At 37.2% G+C, this 27,040-nt stretch overlaps 1 protein-coding gene and 1 pseudogene across 4 annotated transcripts in view; one reads left to right on the top strand and one right to left on the bottom strand.

Moving 5' to 3' along the window:
- The window catches only part of PPP2R2A (protein phosphatase 2 regulatory subunit Balpha), an 84,649-nt gene that overhangs the window by 5,598 nt on the left and 52,011 nt on the right, over window positions 1–27,040 (top strand). The window lies entirely within an intron of this gene.
- On the bottom strand, window positions 17,293–18,495 carry LOC118544407 (calcyclin-binding protein pseudogene; annotated as a pseudogene).

Here is a 27,040-nt window from a genome sequence, read left to right as displayed (position 1 = left end):
AGGGTGAGGTACTAAAATCTCTTTATCACTCAGACAGTCTCATATCCTGCAGTTTTCCTTTTAATCTTCATGGTAATGGTAATAACATTTTATCATATTCTATACTTGAAAAATTTCCTTTATTGACAACTTGCTCATGAGATAGTAGGTAGCACAGACACTGGTGCTAGGCTACATAGTTTGAATCCTACTCAGTCCTCTGCTAGCTGGGTAATCTTGGGCAAATTAATTCACTTCTTTGTGCCTGTTTTCCTCTCTAAAGTGAAGATCACAATAAAATCTTCCTTACGCTGTTGTTTTGGTGATTAAATGAGTTAATATGCATAAAACAGAAGCCTGGCACATAGAGTGTTTTAAGGGTTTAGCTGTTTTTGTTGGAATGTTTATGGCAAGTAAGGAAGAGTTGGGAGGATGAGAAAACTGGGGTATTTATTAAGAATTTCTCCTCAGCCAAAGTGAAGAGATGGTATGTACGTTTTATACATATTCTTTGATTCCATTAATACAAAGTTTAAAAAACATTCAAAACTAAACCATAGCCTTAGAGACACATACTAAACTGGTAAAACTGAAGAATAGCTACAAAATAATTGCTATAAAAGCCAGTATGTGATGGTTACTTTTAAGTAATGGAAGGGAGTTGTTCTTGAGGGGGGGGGCGGGGCTCATGGAGATAGTGTTTTGACTGGGTGGTGGTTTTAGTGATTAACTGATTATCCTGGACATTTCTCTTTTGATTTTTGATTTTCTATATTTGTTAGATTTCACCCAAAAAAAGTGTGTGTGTGTCTGTGTCTATATGTTTTTAAATCAGTACTGTACTAAAAAGGGTTTAGAGTGAAAACTGGCAATCCCTACCTTTATCCACTCCTTAATCCTTCTAAAGGCGATTATATTGAACTCTTCCAACTGTATTTCCTGTTAATTTTTTGTGAATAAAATGATAACTTCTATTTCTCATCCATTTTGGACATTTCCTTGACTTTCCTCTCTAGTAGATGAAGATTAAGCTGTTAATATTATCACCCCATACCCCAGTTTATCACCCCCATACCCCAATTTAACCATACACATGGTATGGTTAAATTAGAAGTCAGTGCTTACATTGTTATGACCATGCAGATGTTCACTGCCGAACCAAGACTGCAGTGTTTCTTGTGCATCCCTTCATTTGTCCTGAAGCTAGTAATTGCCCAATTTTTAATTTGCCTGGTTCTTTCTGTATTTGTGCTTTTTTATTTTTATTTTTTTTTTGTATTTGCGTTTTTTAAAAAACACTTTGTTATGGGAGATTTTGAACATTACGGAAAGTGTATGGAATAGTATATATTGAACCCCCATCACCCAACATCATCAACCCATGGCCAGTGTAACCCATTTATACATCGCTTGATCCCTTCCCAGTCCTTCGTATATAGTAGTAGAAAAATTACTGATTTTGTTTTTAAAGTCTGGATTTAACAAACTAGAAAACCAAGGTCATCATTTTAAAGTGAAACAGTAAGGAATTTTTCCTAGTGATTTTTTTGTGGTAGCAATACCTGGTAATCTGTTATTTGCTTAAATTTTACTTGTGGAAATATTAAATATTAAAAATTCAAATACATGTGGATAATCTGAAGTGTGTAATTTTTGGTTAAAAAAGATAGTTAATTATTTTTATTTTTTGTAAATTTTCATTATTTAATAGTTAATATTGTGGACTATTAAGTAATAATTTTAGATTTATAATATTTTAATACAAGTATATCTTCTCTCCATATTTGACAATCTTAGTTTTTTTAATAGGAAATTATTTTAGGATATGATTTTATTACATGAAGCCTTGTTTTTATGAAACTTGGATCCATATGCATGGCATCTGTCAACACTTTGCTTTCTGTTTATTTCTGGTAGGATTTAGACCTATGGACTCGTTCTTGGGAGGAAAAAATTAAGTAGTAGAGTCTAAATATTCCCTAAATAAAACTGTGAAAAACAATTTTTGGGATATCACACAAAATTTAATGGTTTGGGGGCGCCTGGGTGGCTCAGTCAGTTGGGCGTCTGCCTGCGGCTTAGGTCATGATCCCAGAGTCTGCCTGCATTGGGCTCCCTGTGCAGTGAGGAGTCTGCTTCTCCCTCCGTCTCCTTCTACCCGTGTGCGCACGTGCGTGCACGCTCTCTCAAAAAAAATAAAAAAATGTATTGTGTATATTTGTACATACGTACATTTTTCTGGTCAGAGAGGGTCCATAACCATTATCAAAACAGCTATTTTAGAGTGTGGTCTGGTGACCCCCTCAACTCTTTCGAAAGGTCTGTGAAGTCAAAACTATTTGCATTATAATATATTTGCCTTTTTGACAGTGTTGACATTTGCAGCAATGGTACAAAAGTAATATGGGTAAAGCTGCTAGTGTCTTAGAGTGAATCCAGGCCGTGGCACCAAATGGTCCCAGTAGTCATGGAAATCTTCACCATGTACCAGCAGTTTGGAAATGCCAATTTTACATAGGAATGTTTTCGATGAAGCAGTAAAAACTAACTTTATTAAATCTTGATCTTGAGTACATGTCTGTTAAACATTCTGAGTGACAAAATGAGAGGCACACCAAAGCACTTCTGCTACAGACCAGAGAACATGCTGTCTGGAGGAAAAGCATTGGTGCACTTATTTGGGTTTTAAGCTCATCTAGTTAGCTGCTCCTTTTCATGGAACATTATTTTGTTAGAAAGAACTACTGACGAATAAATGATGGTTATTTAGACTTGGATATTTGGCAGACATTTTCTCAAATTAGCAGTGAATTTGTTGCCTCAGTGGAAAATACTTGTTGCCCATGATAAAATTTGAGCTTTCAAGCAAAAGTGAGAATTTTGGAAAACATGTAGATGCCATCCTGAGTTGGATAACTTCCCAATACGTAAAGATTTTTCAGATGAGACCAGTAATATTAATGATTGCAATTTTTTGATGTAATGTAATGAAATGTGTCAACATTTGGAAGCTCTGAATTTTGGATGACTCTAAGTCAGTGTTTTACAACTGTCCAATGCCTGTGATGTTAAAAAATGCATAAGTAGGGGCACCTGGGTGGCTCAGTCGTTAAGCGTCTGCCTTCGGCTCAGGTCATGATCCCAGGGTCCTGGGATCGAGCCCCACATCGGGCTCCTTGCTCAGCGGGAAGCCTGCTTCTCCTTCTCCCGCTCACCCTGCTTGTGTTCCCTCTCTCACTGTGTCTCTCTCTGTCAAATAAATAAATAAAATATTAAAAAAAAAAAATGCATAAGTAAAAGTGCAAGGTACAGCATCGGATTTTAATGTAACAGACGACTGATAAGAAATGACCACTTGTCCAGTTTTGGTGTAGTGTCAAAGGGATATCCGTAACTACATGAAAGGCTTACTAAAATACTCCTCCCTTTTCAACCACATCCCTGAATGAGGGTGTTTTCTTCGCATATCTTACCACCACAACACAGTGTAGTGTGTTGAATGCAGACGCAGTCAAGAGAATCTAGGCATCTTCTATTAAGCCACACGTTAAAGAGATTTGCAGCAATGTAAAACAGTGCGATTCTTTTCGCTAATTTTTTGTGGGAAAATAAAGTCATTTTTCATCTTTTTTTGTTAATGTGTAGGTTTTATCATTAATATTTTTAAATTGATAAATATTTTAAAATTTGAAAGGCCTTTTGGGGTCCTCAGATTTTAAGTGTAAAGAAATCCTGCCATCCCAGAAATATTTGACAGCCGTTGGTTTAGTCTGTTAATAGGTTTCACTGTATTAATGCTTTGAAAGAGTCTCACAGACCACAAGATAAGTGATCAGAGCAGTATGCAGCTTTTGTGCATGAGTGTCTAAAGCTTTCCTATAAAAGCTTTCCTGTGACTTGATATTGTTTCAGCCTACTCCCTCGCTGTTCTTTAGATACCAAATTAGATCTGCCTTAAGCTCTTTCATCTGGTGATCTTGGTGAAGGAAGGATACCTTTAGGATTTTAAAATACCTATTTTTAAACTTACCTCCCTTGCAAAGATTACATACCAGTACATATTTGCCAAAATACTTTAAAAGTTTTTTAGGGCTTTTCCCACTATCTGCTCAGGTCCAGTTAACATTAATACTTAATGTAGGATTACTGACTTCCTCAGAGCCCGGTATGGTGCCATTTCTGGGTTGCTGCCGGGGTTATTAGAAATGAGTTGGTGACCTTGGCATTGTTTTACTTTGAGCCCAACATGTGGCAGTTTGATGTGTGTTTTTCTTGGAAGAAAGGCATAAAATTGACATGGTAACTTTCTACATCCCAACTCTATTAATTACCATAGGGAGGAGAGGGAGAGAGAACAGTGTTTTAAGTTTTACTTTATTTTTTTTAAGTTTATTTTTTAGTAGTCTCTACACTCAATGGGGGCTCAAACTCACAACCCTAAGATCAAGAGTCGCATGCTCTTCCTACCGAGCCAGCCATGCACCCCTAAATTTTACTTTAAAGTACAGCGTAATTCTATTTTAAAACAGTTGCTGAAGTTCCCATTCTAAGAATGCAGTATCAACCATTCATTGCTTAGTATTTTCAGTATTTTTGTGGCTGTTTTTCTACCCTTTAGAAAACGTTTCTCAAAGTACGTAGGCCTTTTAAAACTAGCTGCACCAATTTCCCAATCCATGTTTAAATGCTGGGTTTGTTAAAAAAGAACTTATTTTTTATAACATATGTTTAGTTAATTTTAGCAGTAGTTGATAAAAATGTCACCCAGGTCTTTGCCCGTGTCATGTGTGGAATCCTTGGCAAATCATGATGGAATGCTGTTCTATAAGCCACTATTACCAGAGGTTGTACTTTTGTAATTTTTAGTTTCTTTTGGTTGATTTCCTCTCTGAATGTTCCAGTATCAACTGAGATTTTCTCTTCTGAATTCTTTGAATGACCTCTTTTATACAGTTCAAGGGGGTTCATGGACCAATGACCCTACTTAAGAACCTCTGCTTTAACCTAAAGTTTTGCCTATGGTTATATGCCTACTGAAATTTGGAAGAGTCGATATTTTATATGGAAATAATAGCTTTTAGACTGTTAAGAGGGTTATTTGTTTTCTTAGGAATCCTTTTAGTACTTATTTTTTCTGCTATGATATTAGAGGGATGAATCTTCTCTGTGACTTGCCAGCTTTAAAATATTGCCTTTTTTTTTTTTTAATTAAAAACTTGTCTCTTTAACCATGGGTAAAAATATTAGAGGAATATATTGGGTTTTGAACCAGTTGCTTGTTTTGTATTTCATTCAGAAAGAATATAAATTTCTTTAGTTAGCCTGTATTAAGCGAGAACCCAAAGTAGATAAAAGGGATTGGTGAGAAAAATTTTTAAATTTTCTAAAGACCTGGAAAAATGTTAACTTTCAGAACTTGACATTCTAGAGTGTCAGGTCTCCTTTGTGTCAAAATGGAAATAGAACCTTTTTGTCTCTGTCTCTATCTTTTCCAGCTTATCACAAGGTAAGAGACTTATGGGTATGGAATAGATGTGTTTCTAAGATAGCCTAAGAGGAATCTTTAATACATTCTTATTGGCTAAGAGATTGGGAAAGCTCTATTTCAGGAGAGAAAGGCAATAAATAATTCTTGTCAAATTCTTTAGGGATGCAGCGTGCAAAAATGGTTATTATGGGAATTGGTAGTTGAGAAGGGATTGCTCCTAGTCTTTTTTTCTCCCTTGATATAAAAGGAGAATTAATTTTTTTCTAGCAGCAGAACCAGTTCTTCAAGCAAAATATTTTTTAGCTTATAAAATAAAAAAAATCTTTTAATGCATTTTTATTATTAAAAACATGTAACAAAGTGTACCATGTTAACCATTTGTAAGTGTACACTTCACGTTGTTGTGAAACTTATCTCTAGATTTTTTTCATATTGCAAAACTGAAACTGGACCTGTTTAGCAGTTCCCCATTCTTCTCTCCGCCCCTGGTATCCACCATTTTGCTTTCTGTTTCTGTGAATTTGACTACCTTAGATACATCCCACAAATTGAATCATAATGGTATTTGCCTTTTTGTGACTGGCTTACTTCATGTCCTCAGGGTTCATCCATGTTGTAGCATGTGACAAGATTTCCTCCCCTTTTAAGGCTGAATGATATTCCATTGTATGTATATACCGCATTTTGTTTATTCATTCATACATTGATGGACATTTAGGTTGCTTCCACCTTTTAGCTAGTGTGTGCTTCTAGTCTTTTTATATATAGCTGGGGTTCTGTGGGAAGGAACAGCAGAAGTACTTCCTTTAAATGATTGGAGGTGGACAGAGAGAGCCCTAGACAGAAGATATTAAAGAATACAGATTGGTACTGCTGTGTGAAAAATCTTTTTACCCCAGATTAACAGTTTGAAAACTAGAACTGGATTACTTTATTTTGTAGGCTCTTCCACGATAGGATTAAGCAAAAATCTAAATTTTTGACCGGAGTTTTAGCTCATTTGTTTTGCAGTTTCTGGTTTAAAAACAGAAAATCCCATGGATTTTGTAAATCACATTTCATTATCATAAACCTCCTTATATTAACAGTAGGACAGCCGGTATGTTATTTCATTAATTAAGCAAAATATTCAGCATACTAGGAAAATTTGGCAACTGCATCATATTTCTTTGTAATAAAATTGTAAGTAAGGAATGATCACGGTTGTATTTCTTGCAGTAGCCTTTGAGATAGACATTATTATCATTTTGTACACAAGGACACTGATACTCAAAGTTGAGCACTGTTAACCTAAGATTATGAGTTAGTAAAACTATTCTGTTTGCCTTTTAGGCTTCCACATTGCTTCTCTGTGGTTCAGTTTTTAAAAATACTATTTGATTAAAAATCTAAATCTCTGGTTCGCATAGGGAAAGGGTAGAGCGCCAGTTACTCATCCACAAGTCAACAAGAATATGTTGAGTTCCGAGTGCTGTGGAGAATGTGAGGGATGTAGGTGTATATATCCTTCAATTTAGGTATATTAAGAACGTCAATTTTATTACAATAAGTCTTTTCTATAACATTTTCTGGCTTGTGGTATTAACCTGTTCACATTACTGGGAGATTCTTGGCTAATCCTATGTAAAAAATTTATAGGTAATGTTGGAATGTGAATAATAAATTATTTTCCCTTTTCTGAGTTGACATGCTTTTTGGTATTGAGATGGTGCTGTAGTACAAATACTTGGTTGTTCTTGGAATTAAATGAAAGAATCACATGTATCTCAAGTTTTTCTAACTTCATAACTATGTCCTTCAGTGGTTTTAAATGCTTGTGAGTTGAATATACTAATGAATATTACTGGAGATCTCTCCAGGTAAATGTGGTAGTGTGTAAACAAGCCTTTTTCTCTCTTCCCTCTATCCTGTGTGTTTCATGCCTTCATTTGATCAGTTTGGCAGTTCCTTAAAAAGTTAAATAAGGATTTAACCATACAACCCAACAATTCTTTTCCTAGGTATATACTTTAGAGAATTGAAACATGTGTCCATCAGACATGAATGTTTATAGCAACATTACTTATAATAGCCAAAAAGTGGAAACAGACCAAATCTCTGTTAATTGATGATGCATAAGAAAAGGTGGTGTATCTGTACAATGGAATATTATGCAGCCATAGAAAGGAATGAAATGATGTTACGTGCTGCAACATGGATGAACTTGGAAAACACGCTAAGTTGAAGAAGTTGGGCACAAAAGACCACATATTATATGATTCTGTTTATATGAAATACCCAGAAGAGGGAAATCTATCAAGATAAAGTAGATTTGTGGTTGATGGGACCAGTGAAGGATGTGACTGCCATTGGGTACTGCATTTCTCTAAGGGGGTGATGAAAATATTCTGGAATTAGATAGTGATGGTTACACAGTTCTGTGAATATAGTAATGAGTGCTGAATTGTACAGTGAATTTGACAAATGAATAATGTAAATAAACTTTTTAGGTTACACATACAGATGGTAAATCCAAACGGTGCAAGAGGTATAGAATGGAAGTATGTCTCCCTCTTAACCCCATTCTCCCAGGTTCTCTGTCCCTAGAGATACTGTCACAGGGTTTCAGAAGTGTTTCATAGTTGCATGTTTTTAACTTAACAGAGCGTGTTCATCACTTTAGATTTGAAAGTAGGAAAATATATTCCAGAGATCCATTATAGACAAGGTATATAGGCTTGTCTTAGGATCTAATGAATTGCCTTAGTAGCTACCTTTTTCTTTTTAACTGTCCTGTGATTTCTGTAGCTTCAGTCTGAAGAGTTGCTGAGAAGGTTGTACATGTTTGGGATGTGCATCTAGATGTGCAATTAGTAGACTCTAAAGCTAAGCAAAGTTATGAAGTAATGTCTAAAAGTAAAGTAATAATGTCTAAGATACCCAAATCTTTAAAAATAACAATTTGGGGGGGGCGCCTGGATGGCTCAGTCGTTAAGCATCTGCCTTCGGCTCAGGTCATGGGTCCGAGCCCCACATCGGGCTCTCTGCTCAGCGGGAAGACTGCTTCTCCCTCTCCCACTCCCCCTGCTTGTGTTCCCTCTCTCGCTGTGTCTCTCTCTGTCAAATAAATAAAATCTTTAAAAAAACCAAACAAACAGTTTGGGTTCATTGATACCCGAAGTCTTTGTCATACCCCTTCATTAAACTAGATCTTAAGTTTTCTCCATTTGAATCTTAATTGTTCCTGATGTGATGTCTGAAGTGACTAGGTCTTTTTTTCGGTGATTATTTAGAACTAATAGACATCATAAAGTAGGCTAGATCCTAAAGACCTAATGTGTCTTTTTTTTTTCCTCTCTCCTTTTGAGTCTTTGTTACTCAGTAAATACATAGCTCCTTTTGTTCATGTGTCCACCATCTCTAATTCTCGACCATATTGCTTGGCAATTTTGTTAACCTTGTGTAAAATGCCAAAATGTCACAATTTTACACTGCTCAAGTTGGTGACAATACAGCTTCATTAAATTCTTGTTATGTGATAATCTGTTAATATTAAGGGTTTTTATTACTTAAGGAAAAATAATTCAGTATAAACGTAAACATATATTTTAAAAGTAAGTGCTGGGCACCTGGGTGGTACAGTTGGTTAAGCATCCAAGACTCTTGGTTTTGGCTCGGGCCATGATCTTGGGATTGTGGGATTGAGCCCTGCGTTGGGTTCAGGGTGGAGTCTGCTTTAAGACTCTCACTCCCTCTCCCTCTGCCCATCACCCCTGTGCTTGCATGTGCACGCTCTCTCTAAAATGAAAAATCATTTAAAAAAAATAAGTGCTCAATTAACTTAGCTAACTGCCAATCAGTGTTAAGTGTTTTGCATGTGTTATCATTTAATCTTCACAGCCAGCCTCTGAGGATAGGTGGTATTATTATTTTCATTTCGTAGATAAGGAAATCAAGAATTAAAGTAACCTGATCAGGGTCACACAGTGGTAAGAGGGGGAGCCAGAGGTTGAGCCTTGGTTTTTCTGACTTTAGAACTACCATAAGTAGGGGCGCCTGGGTGGCTCAGTCATTAAGTGTCTGCCTTCGGCTCAGGTCATGATCCCAGGGTCCTGGGATCAAGCCCCGCATCGGGCTCCCTGCTCAGCGGGAAGCCTGCTTCTCCCTCTCCCACTCCCCCTGCTTGTGTTCCCTCTCTCGCTGTGTCTCTCTCTGTCAAATAAATAAATAAAATCTTTAAAAAAAAAAAAAACTACCATAAGTAAACAACAAAAAACCACACATAATCTCACCATTTTTAGATGACATCTATTAACATTTTGACTTAGATCTGTCCTTTTTCTGCTGTGAATGTATATTTTAAAAACTAGCATTACATGTGCTTTTTTTCCCCCAGTTAACATCTAAGAAGATAAATGGCTTTTGTACTTAATTTGGGCATTTTAGTTTTTATAGCTTTTGCTATTGTAAATTTATTATGAACATCCTTGTGAGAATCTTACTACTTTAGGATATATTTCTAGAAGTGGAGTTATTGGTCAAAAGATGTGACCTTTTTTTATGGCTTAAAGAATGTATTACTAAATTGCCTTAGAAAGTTGGTGTGGGTTTTCACTTCCTCCAGCAATGAATAGGAGTACCTATTTCCTGACCTGTTGACAGTGTCTAGCACAATATTGCCATTCAGTAAAATCTTTTCCACTTAACTTGTTTGAACATGTTTAAGTATGTAGATTCTGTTCATGTCCTTTGTTGCTCTTTTTGGGTGCTTTTCTTATTCATTTGTAATGGCTAAACCTCTCCCCCCTCCCATCATCATAGCTGAGGAAAGTTGTATGGAAGCTCAAAGAAATAATTTGGGTCTAGAGTAGATGGGAAAGTCTTTTTAATGAAGTGATTTTGTTTTTGACAGGCAGTGGAAGGCAGAGGGTAAGAAAAAAACATTTGAGAACTGTTGTTAGTTTTCTTATCTACAAATGGGGATAATTAATAGTACTTGCATTGTTATTTAAAGGATTAAATATACATGAGTGCTTAGTTTTGGCGTATACTTAGTGCTCAGAAAATTTAGTTGGTGCAGTTACTTAGTTATTTAATGCATGATGAACAGAAATAACAGATTAACAATTAACAGAGTAAATGCCTTTCGAGTCCACAAATCAAGATCAACTAGTTGTTTTTGAGATTTGGGGCAGGTTATAGGCACTTTCAATAAGTACATGTTGCATTAATGAATATAGCTTTAGCTTAGTTGAGTTAGGAGTTTGGGGAATCCAAAGACAGAAGTAGGAAGATTAGTTTCAGCAGAATTTGAGTTAGGCTGGGGTCTGGCACTTTGACTATTATTTGATTAATTTACAGTAAAAGTTCAAGCTTGTTCTTTAATTTTTTTTGTTTCATTTTCCTGTTCTCAAGTCCCTCCATGGTTTTGTTCTTTCCTGTGATTGGATACTCTACATTAGTGGCGGGGCTTTCAATGTGTGCTAGAGCCAAAGCATTCTTCATACTACTGGTTTCATTTTCCCCTAGCTGGTAGGTGTGGAGTTTGGGAGCACCTGAAAGTGTGATCTCAGAAAAATCCCGTTAGAAGTGTTGACCCTGAACTGCAGAGGTTCTTAAAAAAAGCCCTGTTCTTCCTCCCCTCGGTGGCACTGTTCTGTTTCTTTGATGTTCTATGATGATCTGAATCCTTTACCAGACCTTGAGTAGGCTGATGAATATATGTAGAGCCCATAAAAAATTTTACAGGAGTCTGAAGAGAAAGGACATTTTATTGTACCAATGAACATCCTTATTTTTCTTTTTGATTCCTTATTCAGAAGTGCGCTGTGTTTTATTTTGTCAAAAGAATTGTATTAGCTGGATACCAATACTTCTCAAGCTTTATATGCTTATGGATTTCCCTGAAATCTTGTTAAAATGCAGATTATGATTCTGCTTGTAGATCTGGGGCGGAACGTATGATTTTGCTTTTCTAACTTGCTGCAGGGTTGGTCATGTTGCTGCTACTGCTGCTGTCTTGGTCTGCAGTCTACACTTAGAGGGAAGAGGCAGTTCATAGCCTTTTCTCGGGGAAGGGAAAACAGGTAGAGTAGTATCGTAATTCTTTTACTCAGCATTTCTGACAAACTGAATAGATTCATTGTGCTGTTCTCACATCATTTAACATTTGTTCAATAAATGAATAAACACCTCCTGGGGAGCTTTGTACTAGCTGTTAAAAGAGCAGCTTGCATCATAGTGTGCTACTTGTTAGCCACCCCTAATTGTTAGATTAAATTTGTGTTTGTATTTCAAATTTAGTTCAGACCAATATCTCAGTATTCTTAAAGGTTTGCTTTTGCTAGTAATTTGCCTTTTTAAATAGATTGTCCTAGTGCTGTGAAAAAGATGAATTTAGGAAATAAAATCTTCACTCCTAAATTGGTTGTTCTATAATCTCTAATACTAATACAGATTTTTAGTAAGTATAAATGATTAACTTTTTAATTTTCATTTTTGTGATTTTCTGTTGGCTTCGTTAGCCTCGGAGGTACCTTTTCGGTCTCCGATGAGGATTTCTCTCCCTCCCCAACCACCTAATCTTAGTTCAAAATGCTTATGAGGAAAAGTGACAGTTTTCTGTCTTCCTCACCTGTAACCACCCTTGAGTCCCCCAGACTTCCAGCTGGTTTCTTCTGGTATTTATTTTCCTATTTCTAAACAGTATGTTCATACAGCTGTTAATCAATTTTAGATGTCCTCAGATGTAAATGGTAGCTAAGAGTTGAATTGTGTTCTGCTCCTCTTCTCCTATTTTCTCAGTATTGCTGTACTGTTATTGTTTGTTTTTTTTAAGATTTTATTTATTTATTTGACAGAGCACAAGTGGCAGGCAGAGGGAGGGGGAGAAGCAGGCTCCCTGCTGAACAGAGAACGTGAAGTGGGTCTCCATCTCAGGACCCTGGGATCATGACCTGAGCTGAAGGTTGATGCCTCTACTGTTATTATTGTTTAAACCATTCAGGGTTGTGGTAGACTGAATAATGTCCTCCACTACCCCTCAGAGATCCACATCCTAATCCCCAGAACAAGTGAATTTACTTTATATGGCAAAGGGAGCAAAGATGTGATTAAGGATTTTGACATAGAGAGATTATTTTGGATTATCCTAGGCCCTAAATGTAATCACAAGGATCCTTACAAGGAAAAGAGGGAGGTAAGATCTAAGGAGGAAGTAGTAGATGTGATACCAGAAGCAAGAGGTTGGAATGATGCAGAGAAAGGGTCATAAGCTGAGGAATGCAGGTTGCCTCCTGAAACTAAGAAAGTAACCAGATTCTTCCTTGGAGCCTCTGGAAGGAGTTAGCCAAGCTGATCCCTTGAGTCCAGTGAAACTGATTTTGGACTTCTGGCTGCCAGAACTTTGAATAAATCTGTATACTGTTAAGCCACCAACAAATTTCTGGTAATTGGTACAGTTGCCATAGGAAACTATAGGAAAGTGGACGTTACTATGTCCGTGTATTGTTCACTGCTGCTAGGTATTGAATTATGATTGTATCCTTTCTGCTGTGACATTATTTTCTCTAGAGTTAATAATTACCTTGTTTTTCAGTTGTTATCATCTTTTAATCTATCATCACTGTTTTCTTTGTGCACCTTTCAATATAATTTTCTACATGGTCAAAAGAATCCGATAACGCACACACACACCCCACCTTCTGGAATTCTCCCATCATGTTTCAGTCTAAAGTGATTTGCTTTGTTTTCTGTGACTCTGTCACTAAATCATCCTTAGATTTTTCTGACAGGTAACTAAATCTCCTGTCAGTATATTGAAGTACGTCAAATATTCTTATCAGTTTTACTTTTGCCTTGAGCTCTATCCTTCAATCTGGCCTGGCTTTTTTCTAAGTTTATTGCATAGCTGTTGTCCTTGGATTTTCCTTCATTCTTATTTTTACTTCACCATCATGGGAATTCTTTCTACTTCTTCTGTGTTGGATCTCTTTATTCCTGGATCCTGTGTCTTTTCCTCTTTTGATTCGCTCCCTCATTTTAGTAGTGCACAGCATCAGTATTTCGTGAGAAAGATTTCATGGGTGGGTACAGTTTTTGAGGTCTTGCCTGCCTGGGAAAGAGGTCTTTTTTTTTTTTTTTTTTTTAAGATTTTATTTATTTATTAGAGGAGAAGCAGGCTCTCCACTGAGCAGGGAGCCGATGTGGGGCTCGATCCCAGGACCCTGGGATCATGACCCGGGCCAAAGGCAGATGCTTAACCAGCTGAGCTGCCCAGGTGCCCCAGAAAAGATGTCTTTATTCTACTTGCCCACTTCAAGGTTTGGCTGGTAATTGGAAATCATTTTTCCTCAAAATTTGGAAGTCATTTCTTTTGTCTGCTAGTGTCCATTGTTGCATTTGAGAAGCATAATGCCACTCTGTTTACTCTTTTTTCATATTTGGATGATGTGCCTTGATGCTGAATTAGTCCTCATTGGACTCTTTCAACTTGTGGATTCATTTCCTTCAGTTTTTTCCTTCTCTGTTTTATTTGTTCTTTCCAGAATTCCTATTACATGGAATTTGGGCTTTTTGCACAGAGCCTCCAATTTTTTTCTTCTCCTCTACAATTTTGTTCTATGTTCTAGGAGAATTCTTCAGTTTTGTTTCCAACTCTTTCACCGATTTTTACATTTCCAGTTATGTTTTTAAGAACTCTTTTGTTTGTTTTTCAGCAACCTTTCTTTTTGAGAAGATTAGTTTTTTAAAAAAAATTTTCTGGTCTTGGCATTCCATTTCTTTTGAGTTTCTTTTTTGTGTCAGCATACTGCAGTGTCTGGCGATACTTGGTTGTCAATAGCATTTAAGAATGAGGAACTAATAGGTCTTGATCTCAGGGTGGTGCGTTCAGCGTTGAGCAGCTCATTGTTTAGTATGTGTCCTCCCACTTAATCTTGTTTTCAGTTTGGGACTTCATCATCAGCCATAGCTCAAACTCTCTTCTCTGGTCCAGCTACTTCAGAAAGTAAAGTAGTTCTTCCTTGAGAGTGGGTTTCCCTGCATCTTATACAGAGGTTTTAACCAGTAGCCATGTTTTGAGCCCCATTCCTCACTGTTCTTTCCTGACCTTTCACAGGGTCTGCCAGGTGAGTCTGCTTGCCTCTGCTTGGCAACCCCTTCCACATGCTTTTATTCTGTAAGTTACCTGGTTTCTATTTTCCAGCACATTCGTTGTTGTCTTCCTTCTGCTCTTTCCCTGCATGCTCCTTTGTTCTTATTGTCTTAAACTGTTTTTATTCATTTATTGTCATTTTAGTGGGATCGAGAGGGGAGAGAGAACTGAGTTTTGGATTTCTGTGTTTAACAAGTGTATCAATAAAATGTTTCTAGTACTGTTTTCTTCGTGTTCCAAAACACTTGATAATCGCTTTGTCTACCAAAAAAACGGGAGAATTCACAGAATTCATATTTCTATTTTTCTATATAAAAGTAGAAGATTGCTTTCTTTGATTAAATTCTAAGGTTGGGTACTATTGTTTTTAATATACTAAGCTTTGGAAAGTTGTGGAATTCTTTCCCTCAAGTACAGCAATAATGACAAAAATTAAAAGATAGTAACTTGGATTTTTAAAACCTAAAGTTTAGGCACCTTTAAGGAATCAGCCAAAAGCAGTGAGGTTTTAAAAAATTTATTACTACCATTTTTAAACTTTGAAATATATTCTGATTTATTAAACTCAACGAGGAGTGGGTCTTTATGTTAATAAAGTGCTCATGGCCGTATCTGGCATACCTAGTAGGTGCTCATGAAATATCTGTTGACTGAGTGCATATGTGAAATTTGTTCACATATTTAAAATATCAGAGAAAGTGTTAGCTTTATTGGATTCAAATGAGTTTCAGTTTTATTTCTACTCCTAAAATCACTTTTAATTAATTAAAACATTTATCCCCAAGTAAAGACATTTATAAGTATGATTATAGTCACTTATTGATTGCAGGGCAGCTAAGATCATAATTTTCTTTTGGGTTCCTGAAACCAACACGTAGAATTGAGGGAGTAATTGTTTTTCCCCTGCATTTTCATGAGGAGCACTCATCCCCTGATATTAGTAATATAACATCTGTACACTTAATAGCACACTGCCTCTCCCTGCTTTTGATCTTCTCTTTCTCCCCTTTGCTCACTAGTAGCGCCAAGCCACTGGGGCTTTCTTGGTGGTCCGTGAGCAAACACCATCTTGTTCTTGCTGAAGGCCTCGAACTTGCCCTTTTTAACCTGTAATATCACCTAGATTTTTTGTGTGGCCCTGTGTAAACTAACTGATTACCCTCCCAACCATAACTCAGTGTTACCTGCTTTTTTCCCCTCTTTTTCAAATAACCTTGCTATTATTTGGGATAATCTTGTTTACTTATTGTTTGCTTGCTTATTGTAGGCTTCCTCTCACATTTTAAGTTTCACCTATGAAGGAATGAACTCTTACTTCTTTTGTTTTACCACTTTATTGTTAGCATTTTGAATAGTTTCAGGCGCATAACAGTATCTGGCACTTAGTGGGCATTTTGTAATTATTTGTTGAAAGGGTAGGTAAACTGCACAAGGTGTTTTCACATGTCATCCCATTTTAAAATATTTGAAACTTCAATTTTTAATTTTACTAAATGTACATCCTTTTAAAAAAAAATACATTAAGCTAAAGAAGAAATTATAGTACTGATACCATTCTTCCCAGTTTTGGGTAAACCAGGAAAATGAGGCCCAAAGAAGTACCCAGAGTCATACAAGCTATTATGGGCCAAGCTGCTGAAAAAAACCCACACAGTGGTTCTGAGAGTTAGCTAATTTCTCACTCATGTAATTCTCCAGTGGTAGAGAGGAGTCCAAAGTGGATAAGCTGCTTTTGCTAGAGATTTTCCAGCATCCCAGGTTTCTTCTGTCTTGGTGTTTAGTGTGCTCTTGTCTGCATGATCAGATCTGACTCACATCTGTGTTCAGCCCACAGGAGGGAGACAAGCAAGGAGGACAAGTAGCTTCTTTTTAAGGATGTGACATGGAAATTTTACACTCATATCCCATTGTTCAGAATTTGGTCACATGGCCTTAGGAGAGCCCAAGAAATGTAACCTCTAATTTCCTTTAAAACTCTGGTTTTGCTGGGGAGTAAAGGGGTACCAGGGTACCTTTTTTTATTAAGAGGAGAAAAGGGAGACATGGCCACTTGCAGGGACAGTTAGTCTCTGCTATAACTAGTAATTTTTAGAACTTTTACTCAGGCCTTTGATCCTTAGTGCATTGCTCTTTCCTTCCTACCTCATCTATACCTAACATTAGATATTTTCTTCAGGAAATTAAAAAATAAAAATATTACTGCAACTTTCATTGTCAGATAAAATGTTGGTTAATCCAGAATGGGGTAGGTTCTAGTAACAGAATAATAACAGTTAAAGTCTTCAACTTTGGTTTGGTTGTGTCTTGTTTGATGGGGGATGGAATAGGCTTACATCTCCTTTTTAAAAGGCAAGAATCTTTCCCCAATTACCAGTGCCCTTATATAGCCTAGTTAGAGTAGGGGAGATTTTCTGTCTCAATGATGGTTTGGGAGAAACATGCCAGCTTAGATCTTGGTTTTCCTGCTGGTTAGGTGGGAAAAGTCCAGTCTGACATTTTTTTTTTTTCTCTCTCATTGTAGGTGTATTCATGGTTTTAGGACCAAGCTAAATATGAAATGAGGTCAGACAGATAATATTAGATCTATACAATGAAATAATAAAGAGCTCTTTGCTGGGGGTAGAAGCCGGGGGGTGGTTCCATGACAGGCTTTTCAAGGCTTTAAAAAGAAACCCAAGGAAGAGAGAATGCCTTTTTTTTTTTTAATGCAAAAATTCAGGTTTTATTTTTACTTATTCTTATAATTGTGGGAGCTGGTATCAGGAACTTATAGGCAAATATCAGGAACTTATAGGCAAAAACAACTTTTGTTTTCTACATCTTAGCTGAACAAAAATACACACAATGTGGCATCATCATTAGGCAAGACTTGCTTTTTTACATTTCACACAAGAATACCATATTATCCTTTTTTGAACAAAATGCCCAGATTACTAAGGAAACCATCTTTGGAGGAAGTGTTTAATAAGCATATTTTATTTAAATAAATCCTCCAGGAGGAAATGGGAGCATTCACTGCCTTTACTTAGAAGAAGGCTATGTAAGCAGTTATCTGTCAAATTTATCTGTGCAGCTCACCAACATTTCCTCATTGGAAACATCAATATTTCCACATCGCAGTTCCCAAAATGACTTTAAAGTCTTAAAATTCTGTGTCTCCTTTGGCTTGCTTCTCTCTTGATTCCACCCAGGCTTTATTAATGGTTCGCTTCATGTCATCATCTCCGTCTTCATAAATTTTCTTTAGAACATTCATCAATCCCTCACTAGGATCTGTTTCAGTGTCATAGGAGGGCTTTTCTTTCTCTTTGCATTCTTTTTCAACCTGTCAGGTAGTCCCAATGTGTGTTTTCTGCTTTCTTTCTCCATAAGATAAGAACTGTATCTGTCTTGACTTTTTTTGAACTGCCTTCCACAGAGATGGGTTTTAAGAGATTGTTCACAATCATGGAGTAACTCTTCCCATTTAGATTCTTTACCAAAAGATCAAATGACCTCTCTGTGAAATGCACCTGCACATTCTCGGTGGGGACCTGATGAACTCCACTTAAGGTAATGTAGATTTTCACAAACTTATCTGACTGATCCCATCCGTAATTACTGATTTTCACTGTATATCCTGTTGTAATGGGAGCAACCACAGCAGCTGGCTTTTCACTGTCAAGAAGTTCTGCTTTTCTCTGTGATTTCTGCTGCATCTTGTTCTTGATTTCTGTCTCAATCTTGGATTTTTCAGCTGTAAGGGCATCACGTACTCTTTTTTTTAGTGGCTTTTTCCTGCAGCACCTTCACCTCTTCTAAATCTTTCTGTAGCTCTTCCAAAGCTGAAGCCATGGTCGGGCTGATTAGGCAAGGCCCGAGCTGCAGACACGCAGGGGCGAGAATGCCTTTTTTTTTTTTAAGATGTATTTATTGGGGCGCCTGGGTGGCTCAGTTAGGTTGGGCATCTGCCTTTGGCTCAGGTCACGATCCCATGGTCCTGGGATGGAGTCCTGCATCAGCTTCCCTGCTCAGAGGGGAGTCAGCTTCTTCCTCTACCCTCCCCCCCGCCCCCCCCCCCGGTCGTGATTGCACTCTCTCTCTCAAATAAATAAATTTTTAAAATCTTGTTAAAAAAATAAAGATGTATTTTTTTAATTTAGAGAGAGAGAGAGAGCGTGCACGGGTGGGGAGGGAAAGGGAGAGAGAAAGAATCTAAAGTCAAGCAGACTCCCTGCTGATCGTTGAGCCAATCTCACCCAGAGATCATGACCTGAGCCAAAATTAAAAGAGTCAGACGCTTACCAACCGAGCCACCCAGGTGCCCCATAACTGTGCTTTAATTATATTCACCAGTTATAAACATTTTGGCACATTTGCTTTCTCTCTCCTCTTATACTTACACCTGCACTTCTGTTCCCAAATCTTTTGAAAATAAGTTGGAAACAGCGTATGCTTTATCCCTAAATAACTTAGCATTAATCTCTTAAGTATTCTCTTACACAAACACAATAACATTATCATACCCAAGAAATTTAACATTAATTCAGAAATGTTCTCTGTTGCACAGTTCATATTTAAACTTCCCCAAGTGGCTCAAAAACTACCCTTAAAGTTTTTTTTTTTCCAATCCAGGATTCAGTCAAAGCATTCTGTTAATTTTGAAGAGTCAAAGTTTGTTTTCTAAAATACCATACTTTCTGGATTTCACCAACTGTTTCCTCATAATAAAATCCAGGTTAAACATTTTTAGCAAAACATAATGCATACTTCCTGGTGCATCAAATCATGTAAATTTGTCCCATTATTGATGAGTCTTAGTTCGATCACTTATGTGCCACATCTCTCAAGAAAGAAACTTTTTTCATCTTTGTAATTAATAAGCATTCATTAATGGCCTTTGCCTGAGGCAGTTCATTATTCCATTGGTGGATGCAGAATGGTGATTTCCTAATCTTCCAACTCTTCCTCTCCTTTATGATATCATTGTGGACTCCTAGGTTATTCTGTGTGTTAATATATTAATGTCACCCAGTCTGTTAATGCCACCGTTCCTTTTGTTGCTCATATTGTCCTAAATTTGATCTATGAGAGACACCCATCAAGTTCCTCCTTTGCCCCGTTTACATGTCTCAGTCAGTCTTCGATCACTCCCTATTTTTCTGAGAAGAGATGTTTCAGATTGTCATTTTTCTGCCCAAGACTTGGAATCATAAGTCTTGGGTTCTTTTAGTAGGGAATGGTATTTAGAAACCATTTTATGTGCAAAGTGTGTTCCTAACTACTGGAATGTCATTTTGTTTTCCTAGACAGAGCTATGAAATTAAAAGGATTCTGCTGTTTTGTTTTTAATTTATGAGTTCATACAGGATGAACGACAGTACTTTGTTTCTTCAAAAGATAAGTTGCAAGAAAAAAATAGAAGGGGAACCTATAGATGAGAAAAAAACTTAAAAAATATATCAGTCAATTGTAGTTTGAAAACCTTATTGGATTGTAATTCAGACCGCTAAAAAATTTTTTTTTACGTAAGAATTAGAAATTTGAGTGTATGTGGTATACTGGATATTTGATATTAAGGAAGTACTATGCTTTGTTTTGTTTTCCCAGGTGTAATGGTGTTTGGTTATTTTAAAAATGGTACTGTCTTTTAAAGATACCTTTGAAAAATTCATGGGTGAAATAATTAGGTGTCTGGGATATGCACAAAATAATATGGGATGGTTTTATGGATGAAACAAGAGTGGCCGTGAGTTTTCTCTTCTACCTGCTTTCGTATGTAATTAAAATAATTTGTGATGAAATTTGTAAAATATTAGTTTGTCCTGATCTGCCAATTTCGATTCACTACTACAGAGTTCTTTTTTGCCTTCCCCACTCTGTGTATCTTTTTTCTCCTAGAGTAAAAACCTCAGTTCCCAAATCTGTAGCTATCTTTTGTCCAAATATGAAGATGAAAAGAACCTGGATCTTTGATGAAATAAGCCACTGAATTAAGTAACCCTGCATTTAATTGCCCTATCTTGGGATTTCTTATGGGAGATAACAAATAATTTTTTATTGTGATAAAATATACATAAGATTTACTGTTGTAACCATCTTTCAGTGTACAGTTTATTGGCATTAAGTATGTGCACATTGTGCAAACCACCACTGCCATCCATCCCCCAAACTTTATATCTTACAAACAAACTTCATACCCACTTAACGGTAACTTCCCATTCTCCCCTTGCCCAGCTCCAGGCAACTCCCAGCCTAGTTTCTGTCTCTCTGAATTTGACTGCTTTAGGTACCTCATAAAAGTGCAGTTATATAGTATTTGTCCTCTTGTAGACTGGCTTATTTTACATAGCATAATGTCCTTGTCTGAGTCTGTTCGGGCTGCCGTAATAATTTTTCTCATAGTTGTGGAAAGCCCCCAGTCAAGGCGCTGGCAGATTGTGTATCTGACCGGGGCTGGCTTCTCACTGCATCCTCACATGGCAGAAGAGGTGAGAGAGCTCTTTGGGATCGTTTCTAGAATGGCACTAAACCCATTCATGAGGGCTCTACCCTCATGACCTAATTGCCTCCCAGAGGCCCCACATCCTCATATCACACTGGGGAGGGTTAGGATTTCACCGTGAATTCGGGGCTTATTTCATTAGAGACCCAGGTTATTTGCACCTTCATATTCTGTCAAAAGTTAGCTACAGATTGGGGAACTGAGGTTCTCATTGTAAGAGAAAAAAGATACAAATGTAGAATGGGGAAGGTGAAAAAAGAACATTCAGTCCATAACAGTGCTCAGAGCTTATCCATGTTATAGAATGTGTCCATTTCCTTCCTCCATTGTATTTAATACCACTTTGTTTATCCATTCATCTGTTGATCCATGGATTGTTTTCACCTTTTGGCTATCATGAATAATGCTGCTATTAACGTGGTGTTCCAATATCTGTTCAAGTCCTTGCTTTGAAATTTGGGTATATATCCAGAAGTGTAATTGCTGAATCATAAGGTGATTCTATGTTTAACTTTTTGAGAAATCACCATATTGTTCCACAGTGGCTGCTCCATTTTATTTTACCTTTCACCAGCAGTGTACATGGGTTTTAATTTCTTCACATCCTCATCAACACTATTTTCTGGTTTTGTTTTTGATAATAGTCATGCTAATAGCTGTGAAGTGGTGTTTCAGTGTGGTTTTGATTATATTTCCTTCATGACTGGTTATGTTACAAATATTCTTACATGTTTTTTGTATATCTTCCTTAAGAGAAATGTTTTTTCAAGTCTCTCGCCTATTTTTAAATTGGTTTAATTTTTTTTTTTTTTTTCTATTGAGTTGTAGGAGTTCTTTATATATTCTGGATATAATTCCTCATCAGATACATGATTTGCACATATTTTCTCTCATTCCATGAGTTGCCTTTTCAGTTTTGTCCTTTGATGCTCAAAAAGGTTTTAATTTTGATGGTGTTCAATTTATCTATTTTTTTCTTTGGCCTGTTTTTCTTAGCATCCTAGTCAAGAAATCATTGCCAAATCTAATGGCATGAGCCCTTTTCCCTATTTTCTTATAAAAGTTTTAGGTCTTATGTTTAGGTCTTTGATCCATTTTATAAGTTTTGTAGGTAGTGTAAGGTAAGGGTGCAACTTCATTCTTTTGCATGTGGATATCCAGTTTCCCTAGCACCATGTGTTAAAAAGACGTCAAAAAGCATTTGACCATATGTGCGGTCACATGAGACCACAGGCGAAATAGTGTTTATCTCTCTGGTCGCTATTTCATTGGTCTGTGTGTCTGTGTTTTTGTCAGTACCACACTATTTTGATGATTGTAGCTTTGTAATATTTGAAATAGGGAAGTGTGAAATGTCCAACTTTGTGTTTTGATGTCCCCCGCTCCCCCAAATTGTTTTGGCTGTTCAGGTCACTTCAGATTCCATATGAAAGGGTAGATTTTTCTATTTCTGCAAAAAATGCCATCAGGATATCAGGATATTTATGGGGATTGCATTAAATCTGTGGATCACTTTGGGTAGTGTTGACATGTTAACAGTATTAAGTCTTCCAGTTTATGAGCAGAGGATGTCTTTCCATTTATTTTTTTAAATTTCTTTTCGCAACGTTCTGTAGTTTTCGGTGTATGTCTCTCACCTTGTTGATTAAGTTTATTCTTAAATATTTTATTCTTTTTTTTTTTAAAGATTTTATTTATTTATTTATTTATTTATTTATTTATTTATTTTTTAAAGATTTTATTCATTTATTTGAGAGAGAGAGAATGAGAGAGAACACATGAGAGGGGGGAGGGTCAGAGGGAGAAGCAGACTCCCCGCCGAGCAGGGAGCCCGATGCGGGACTCGATCCAGGGACTCCAGGATCATGACCTGAGCCGAAGGCAGTCGCTTAACCAACTGAGCCACCCAGGCGCCCGATTTTATTTATTTATTTGAGAGACAGAGAGAATGAGAGACAGCATGAGAAGGAGGAGGGTCAGAGGGAGAAGCAGACTCCCTGCCAAGCAGGGAGCCCGATGCGGGACTCGATCCCGGGACTCCAGGATCATGACCTGAGCCGAAGGCAGTTGCTTAACCAACTGAGCCACCCAGGCGCCCTTAAATATTTTATTCTTTTTGATGCTTTTGTAAAATGAATTGTTTACATGATTTCGTTTTGGTATTGTTCATTGCTAATGTTTAGAAGCACCCCTGATTTTTGTGTGTCGATTTTGTGTCCTGCAACTTCATTGAGATAACAGGTAATTTTATTCCTTAAATAAAGTGCTAAAATGTTTGAAAATCCCTTTTCTTTGACTAAGATCATATCACCTAGAAATCTGATGAGAGCTCAGATACAGGGTTTATCCCACAGACATGCCTTACATGTCTGTGCAGGTTGGCTGCTTGTGTAGGGTAGGTCCCGTGCAGTGGTATGTTATTTGTGCTTAATGTTGTTTGTGTTAAGTCCCTTCTTGATTCCGTTTCCTACGTATTCATCAGTAGAGGACAAGAAACCTGAATTCTGCTTATCCCAGAGAGTATACACTCTGTACCAGATATCATCACATGAGAAAATCTGTTGACATCTGATATAGTTTTTGTTGATTCTCCTCCTGCCCTATTTATTAGTATTCTAAGAAAATGGGGCAAATAAATTATCTTAAGGGGAATGAGGGTGGGGTAGAGGAGTAATACAGTGTAGGAAAAATTTTTTTCACTGTTAAACCAAAAACGGATATTTTGTGTTTTTTGGTTTTTTTTTTTTCAGAAACGGATATTTTGGTTTGTGAGTTACAGTGCTGTTGGTATTCTGACTTAAGATTTGTCTTTGATTAAATGTTCGGTTCTTTTCACAGCGCTAGGTACCTTCTTTACAACCATGGGTGACTAGTTCATGCTGCTGAAGAGCTGCATGTCTGGTTCCTTTTAAGATTATAAGTATATTGTTAAAGTGTTTCTATGCTAAGTTTGGTAACATTGCGTTTTTTGGAAATCATCAAAATTTAGTTACTTAAATTCCTGTAGTAGAATGTATCCTGGGGATTGATGATGTAGATTAAAACATCTTTGTTTTACCCAACAATAGAAATGAATTCATGGGTAGGAAAACCAACAGGCATTTCCTGTCATATTTATCAAAACAGAGTGTTTTAAAGAATGTGTAAAGTGCTTTACTTAAACAAATCGCTGTGTTGACTTCCGGTGGAAGATGATGATCTAAGCCCATATGTTAAAACAAATAGACAAACATACACTGAAATGACCAACAAGATAATGGGAGAGTTCGGTCTCCGTGGAAACCCTGGAAGGGTGCCATAACTAAACTAAAAAGAATTTTGGCAGGAAAAGGTACAAATGAGAAATGTAGTGAGGGAAGTTCTCTCTGGTTAACTTGGTGGTTGAGAAGCCCTCCAAGGGTGTGGCTAAAGACCTATTTTGAGCTAGAATTTAAGGGTTGTCCGTGGGGTAGGTGGTTGGTATGATATTTTGTACGTTGAAGCAAGGATTGAAACTAAATGACTCAGAATGGTTATTACCAAGGGCAATATGATCAGTGAAGAGCAGCTAGCTACCCATGGTTGCAGGAAGAGAGACTAACCATGAAGCACAAAATTTTGAAAGTTCCTGCTCTGAAAGCTGCCTTCGGTCTGCACTGCCGCTACTTGACTACATATTGTTGAGTCCCTCTGGTGACCAAGGAAGTGTGGCAGGCAGCCTCTAAGATAGCCCCCAATGATCCCTGCCTCCTGGTATTCATGTCTTGTGTCTGATTCCCCTCCCCTTGAGTGTGGCTGGACCGGGTGACTTCTCCAAGTATGACAAAAGTGAATGGGTTAACTTAACGGCAAAACTTTTCAGGTTAGGTTACAAAAAGGCTTTGGCTTTCATGGTGGGCTGTCCTCTCTCATTTGCTCTGAGAGAAACAATCTCCAATTTTGTGAACTTCTCTGTGGAGCTCATGAGGCAAGGACCTGGTGTTTCTGGCCAACAGCCAGTGAAGACGTGATGCCTCCCAGCAGTCATGAGTATGAGCTTGGACTGCAAGCAGATCCTACCTCCATTAAGTTTTGAGATGACAGAGGCCCTGGCTGACACATAGACTGAAGCCTTGTGAAAGACCCTGAGCTAGAATCCCCCAGCTAAGCCACACTCAGATTCCTTATCCACAAAAACAGAAAAATACGTGTTTGTTGTTTTAAGCTGCTAAATTTGGGATAATTTGTTAGGCAGCAATTGAGAACTAAGACAGGAAATAACAATGTGAACACATACACCCCCCCTCCCCAAGTTTTGAACTTCGCTCTGAATGTTTTCTGATTGAACCTAACACAATTCCCAGATGTTATATAAACATAGGTCTTTCTCTTTAAAGTTGAATATACAAAAAGCTAGACACAGATTCAGTAGTCTAAAAGAAGATGACCATTATGAGCAAGTGATAGCCTATGATACAGACTTATTGCAAGAAATGAGAGAAAGTGTTGTGGTTTAAAGAAGAACTAGTGTTCTCAAAGAGACTCATGAACATTTGAAGAAAAAGAATCAGAGAGCAGAAAGGAGTTCTTAAGTGAAATTTGTGATTCTTAACTGTTGACTTTTTGGAGAGGTAGCAGAGGGCTTTAGAAATAGTCCCATAATTCAGAGGAAAAACTGAGATGGAAACTATAGGCACAAGTATAAGAAACAACAAAGAATAGATCCAGTGTATAATAAAGGTTCAGAGTGAGAGATCAGAGCAAACATATAAAAGATAAAGTCAGAGAAACAGTAAAAATTATCTTGACCTAGAGAGAACAGATCACAAGGGCTCAGAGAATATGTAGCTAACATTTATTGAACAGTTATTAGGTGCCAAGCATTTTTCACCTTGAAACTCATTTGAAATTCTCTACAACCCCCATATGTGGTAGGGTCTGTTAATGTTATTCTTCTACAGATAACTAAAGTGCATACCAAGCAAAATAAATGAGATCCATACCTAGGAATAGCCCAGTGGATTTTAAAATTTTAGGATATAGAAATAGATAGTACAAGTACCCAGACAAGAAAAAGGTTACCTGAAAAGGAAGGTGTATCAGATAGGCATTTCATTTGTTTTCTGTATGCTAGAACTGTATTTAACAATGTAGCTATTTAAGTTAGTTAAAAATACGATAAATTCATTTCCTCAGTTTAAGTGCTCAATAAATAACTATGTGTGGGTAGTGGCTGCCATGTTGGACAGTGCAGAATAGAATATTTCTATTACAATAGAAAGTTTTGTTGGGATAGCACCATGCTAAAAGATAGTGGAGTGGCATTTAGAAAACCCCGAGGAAAAAGCTATTATAACCTAAGCATCTTAAATTGGTGAAACTAGCCTTCACATAGGCAGGATAACAATATGGCAGTTTTCAGGCTTGTGATGACCGAAAAGTATGTCACTCAAGTACTTTTCTTGAAAAAACCCTACTCAGTATATCCAGGCAACTGGGAAGTCAGCAACTCAGAAGCATGATGAATCAGCTTCAGAGTCCTGTTTGTTTAACCCTCTGTTTCTCAGAATAACCTAAGATCTATAAAAGGGAAAATCTTCATTGATGGCAAATCTAAAGAGAATATCCTTCATAAACTAGATTTCAGGCTGTCAGAGCAGTGATTTCAGCCTACAACAGCTTAACTCCAGAGCTGCTTCTCCCTCTGACAGTTGTTAAATAAAGCCACAGAAAACAGGTTGTATTTTAAGGACACTTAATCCACTGAAACCACTTTTGTTGAAATCACACAGAATATCTTTGTGCCGCCAAATCCAAGCTTACTTCTCAGCCCTCACTTTGTTTGATCTCTGTGCACTTTTTGGGCACAGTTCATCACTGTCTCCTTTTAGAAACACTTCGCCTGGCTTCCAGAAAAGCTCTTCCTACCTTACCAGTAGTTCCCTGTGCAATCTCCTTTACCAGCTGGCTCCTCCTCCTCAGTGCTAAATGTGGGAGA

The sequence above is a fragment of the Halichoerus grypus genome, chromosome 3 (assembly GCF_964656455.1).
Source record: "Halichoerus grypus chromosome 3, mHalGry1.hap1.1, whole genome shotgun sequence".
Lineage (NCBI taxonomy): Eukaryota > Metazoa > Chordata > Mammalia > Carnivora > Phocidae > Halichoerus > Halichoerus grypus.
Note: the sequence above shows the minus strand (reverse complement) of the source record. Positions and strands in the feature narration are given on the sequence as shown.